The following is a 5,115-nucleotide window of genomic DNA, read 5'->3' as shown; positions in this document are numbered from 1 at the left end:
TTGAAGCGAGGAAAACTTAATGGCATCCCTGAAGATCCTGAGCTCGTTGATAGAAGCGCCATACGACACCTTTGCGCTGGAGAGACTTATACATACCTGGGTCTGCCATAGAGCCGCATTCAGGATGTGACATCTATAAAGGATACTCTCTAAAGCAGATACAAACGTCTCATCCGACAAATTTGGTCTTCCAAACTGTCGGCGAGGAACAAAGTATCTGCAACGCACATGCTTGCCATCCCGGTACTACTCTATTCATTTGGAGTAGTTCCATGGACGAAGAACCGGCTCAGATCTCTTGATATCGGGACAAGAAAGGTTATGCACATGAACAAAAGCATGCATCTTAAGTCTTCCGTTCCGCGACTGTACATCTCACGCCGTCAAGGGGGTCGCGGAATATTGAGTCCTGAATTTCTTCACAACAGGATTATTCTGTGTACAGCACATAGAGTTGCAAATGAAAGAGACCCTGTTCTTAAAATGGTCAGGAATCAAGAAGAAGTGATTCTCAAGAATCTCGAGTACTCACTCCTGAAAGCCCGGATTAAGAAAGCGCAAGAGAAAAACTTTTGTGAACAGCTCCTCGATAAGAGGATACACGGTATCTTCCACAGAAATGTGAAGGATCAGTCAATGTCTTGTGAGCGAACGTTTGCTTTCCTTAAATCGCCCGGATTGAAGTCTGGTACAGAGGGTTTCATTTTTGCATGCTAAGACGGTGTCATTTCCACCTTAACATACCATCTGGAATGTCCCATATATTACATTTTTAAACATTATATTACAAACTAAATTTCAAACGCTATGGTGTATCGAACACCTACATCTAGACCTGAATCTATCGTCTAGAAGTCGGTTGAAATTCGATGAAAAAGCCATCCTCATAACTAACAGCTTAAAAAAAGTTAAAACAACAAAATTTTAACTCTCGATTTCTAATTCAATATTTTTTAATTATACGACGTTATTTAAATGTGAAATAAAGAAACCGTTAATAGGAATATCAATAAAATCATTTTTAAGTAAATAATTTTAATCGATTGAAATTTGCTTTGTGTAATATTTCGTTTTTTTCCCATTGTAGACTACTTTACAACTTTTTACAATGACAGAAAATATAATTTTTTCTGAACATTTACAATTTTTCAAAAAGAAGGAATTTTAATTTTTTTCTTTAAAAAAGAAAAAGGAAAAACTTCTTTTTGCGAAAGTTGTATTTAAAGTTTTTAGAAATTTTAGAACATGTGAACCATAATTTTAAACTTGACATAACCTCTTTAACTTTAACTGAAACATATCTGCCTAGTCCCGAAGAAAATATTCATTAGTGCCCTAAATCAGGTTTTCGATAATAACGAGTTTAAATACTCATAAAAAGATTATTTCTGCATACTCAAACCTTTACAAACCTCAAAATTAATATTTTAAGCCATATAAGATTTTACGAGTTCTCTGGTCGGGGCTCCATTAGATACAGATAGATTTTCCATACCTATACGAAGCATGAAATTATTCACCCGAACCTGGCAGGGCGCCCATTAGTTTTTTCTAGACTAGATATTCTAATAGGGGCCCAATCCATTTTTTTCTAGACTAGATATGCTGTAGGGGCCCCATCCGAACCCGACTTCAAATATGGAAAGTTAGGGACATTTGAGCTGCCGGATCGAAAAAGGACACATAAACTTATTTCGTCGGGAGTTGGGGAGGCTCCTGGAAGTTTTCAAATGCATTTCCTCATTTTTATTTTTAAAGACTATAAGTAGATGTAGAATTTTATTGCACAATGTTTTTCCCTGAGCAAAAAAGTCGTAGCTTTTTTATTTATCCAATTAAAGTAAAAAAAACAGGCTTTTCTGGAAAAATCAATTTTAATTTATTTTTCACTTCAACTCGTACTCAGTCAGTCAGTTTTTAAGATTTTTAAATAAAATTGTCAGCGAATGTAGTTTGAAATGTTTTTCAAATAATAGAGCAAAAGGAATTTGAAAATTTATTTTAAAAAATTGTTGTTAATTTTTTTCGGATGCGTGGCGCTTATCGGACATCTTTAACTCCCAGCGTTTCGTTTATCGAGCGAATTTTGAGCAACGAAAAACTTGCAGCAAGAAAGTTGTTAAAACCAGTACAAAGAAGTTTTTTGGAAAATTTTAGCCCAAACGAATTGATATTCCAGAAATTATTAGCGTTTTAAGGCGATAACGGCTAGGCAACTCGCACGCGGGCTGTAGCGAGAGTCTAAAATCCGATTCATAATACAGTTCACCGGTGCCAAAAATAAAAACTAATCAAGTAATAAGGTAATATCAAAGTATTAAGCATAAATAAATATTAGTGCATAATGCACATCAATTTATTCATTTAATATTATGTACAATAGAATGGTTTTTAATTTTAAGTCAAACTGTACAAAAGTAAAAGAAAACATAAACATCTAATCAGTCAGATTCAACGGATTCTTAAATTCTGCGAATCTTTTTAATGCTTCAAATTTGTAGAAATGAAAACAGTGAAATATCGAGAAAGTGCACTTGTTTTTTTTATTTCTGTTGTAATAGAGCGTTAGTATTTCTTGTCTTTTTAAAGAGAAATGTCACTGAATTTTTAATTTTTTAACAAAAGTGTTGTGATGTGTTTTCAAGCGAATCCTAGAGGTAGAAGAAGAAGTACATATGAAGAACAGTGGGAGGAATATTTGCGTAAAACTAAGAGAAACAAGGTATCAATTTTATATTCTAAAAATATTCAGTTAAGAAATATATCATAAAAATAATAGCGATAATTTTTTCACTCCAAATATCAGTTCATAAATATGAGATATTTTACTCTGAATTTGAATCAGTAACGTTTCATTGAAAATCAGTGGCGATAAGTGAGCGAACGAGTTCTCACTATTTTATCAGTGAAATGTCCTTTATTTCTTTCAGGGTGTAGAATATATATCTGTTTGAAATAAAATCCAGAATGCAAAAGTCTTTGAGCATAATACATTGATACTACCTGATTACTTGATTAGTTTTTACTTTTGGCGTCGGTGAACTGTATTATGAATCGCATCTGAGACTCTCGCTACAGCCCGCGCGCGAGACGCCTAGCCGCTATCGGCTTAAGACGTTAATAATTTTTGGAATATCAATTCGATTGGGATAAAGTTTTTCAAAAATTTTCTTTGTATTGTTGTTAATAAATTTCTCGCTGAAAGTTTTTCGTTGCTCAAAATTCGCTCGATAAACGAAACGCTGGAAGTTAGAGAAGTCCGATAAGCGCCACGCATCAGAAAAAAATTAACAACAATATTTTAAAAATAAATTTTCAAATTCCTTTTGCTCTATCAATCGAAGGACATTTCAAACTACATTCGCTAACAATTTTATTGAAAAATCTTGAAAACTGACTGACTGAGCACGAGTAGAAGTGAAAAATAAATTAAAATGGATTTTTCCAGAAAAGCAAGTTTTTTTTACTTTAATTGGAAAAATAAAAAAGCTACGACTTTTTTGCAAAGGGAAAAAAGTTGCGCAATGAAATTCTGCATCTAGTCATAGCCTTTAAAAATAAAAATTCGAAAATTCTTTTGAAAACTTCTAGGGGCCTCCCCACTCCCGGCGAATTAAGTTTATGTGCTCTTCTTCGATCTGGCAGCTCATTTCTGCACAGGATGTTACCATGCCCAAATTAAACAGTACTAGGTCTGCCGACTTCATTTTTTGCTTGGGGATTTGTTTTACGTAACTCATGCGAGGAAAAGTACTAAAACCCCTCAGGAAAGTACTAATTATAGTGTTAGTATATATAACGATGAAAATTTAGTATTTTTTACTCAAAATGACCATATGTATACGGCGTTACCTTGCCTAGAGCTGAATATCACTGAATATGAAACATTACATTATTTATATGAATAACTTTCTTTAAAAATTAATTAAATTATTTAAATTCAAATATTATTTATCCTTTTGTCACTTTTAATCATGGCGTAGTAAGAAGATAATAGGACCATCTCTGTCGTACAAACTAAAAAGAGACATAAGTCCAATGTCACTCGAACTGAGAAAATTGAGAAAAACTACTTGTCCCAAGAACTATCATATCCAATAAAATTTTGAATAATTAAGATACGATATTTGGGTAAAAATAATGTACTAATTTGTAAAAATAATGTAAATTGTAATTTGTAATTACAAAAAAAAATAAAATAAAAAATTGATTTATTAAACAATTTCTACTAGAAAATGAACTTGTCATGTTTTAGACGTGGAACGCTGACGTGGAAAGTCAAAAATACAAGGAAAAAGGAACAAAAAGTCATTTGCGGACGATGCCTTAGTCGAAGAGCTCCTCCATCAGATACATCAACAAAACATACGTGCATTCAGTGTCTTTTCCGACCTTACCCGAACGATCGGAGCTAATGTATAAATTTCGCTGGGACTTATTTCCCGTGGATTTCAAAACAGAATCCGAGCTGATTTGCAAGTCTACAACATACGTACGCGGAGAATATGTGTGTGTTAAATTTTACATAACTTAGTTCGGTAAACGGACAACATTACGGCATTTTATTAAAATTCAACCTCCAGTCATGTAGAATGAAATAGAGTAATATTTCATTTAGAATATGTAGTAATAATATAAATTAATTATAATTTAATTCGCGATTCAATAAGAAATAATAAATCTAGATAATAAAGATTACCTGATTGTTGTGTAAAATGAGATGTCGATTACCTACCAGTTAGGTAAAATGAGTCGAACTGCGAGGTAGAGTTTCAATTAGAAAAAAGTCTACCGCTCTAAATATGTAAATTCTATATTCCAGTCATGTAAAATTTCGTTTATTAGAAAAAAAACATTCTTGCTACAACGAAATTCTGTGGAAGGTCATCCACTACTTCCCACTTACTGACACATCATGCATTTTATAATTTATTAAATACATTATACTTTTATTGAGTAACGTAATAGGTAATGCTCATTAAGAAGAACGAATTTTCTATATATTTAAATATTTTCTAAAGTCGTACAATATTAACCGAAACTCAAAAATGTTAAAGTTTGAACGGGGGACTTGGCTTTAAAGCCCTAACAATGTTGACGTCCCTAGCGATTTTC

General features: G+C 32.9%; 1 long non-coding RNA gene across 1 annotated transcript in view; it reads left to right on the top strand.

Annotated features, from left to right (window-relative positions):
* The window catches only part of LOC117176935, a 73,133-nt gene extending 68,651 nt beyond the window's left edge, over positions 1 to 4,482 (top strand). Inside the window, exon 3 of the long non-coding RNA XR_004467638.1 lies at positions 4,256 to 4,482. This is a non-coding gene — a long non-coding RNA (uncharacterized LOC117176935). The remainder of the gene's footprint in view (positions 1 to 4,255) is intronic.
* The last annotated feature ends 633 nt before the right edge of the window (positions 4,483 to 5,115 follow it).

The sequence above is a fragment of the Belonocnema kinseyi genome, chromosome 7 (assembly GCF_010883055.1).
Source record: "Belonocnema kinseyi isolate 2016_QV_RU_SX_M_011 chromosome 7, B_treatae_v1, whole genome shotgun sequence".
NCBI lineage: Eukaryota > Metazoa > Arthropoda > Insecta > Hymenoptera > Cynipidae > Belonocnema > Belonocnema kinseyi.
Note: the sequence above shows the minus strand (reverse complement) of the source record. Positions and strands in the feature narration are given on the sequence as shown.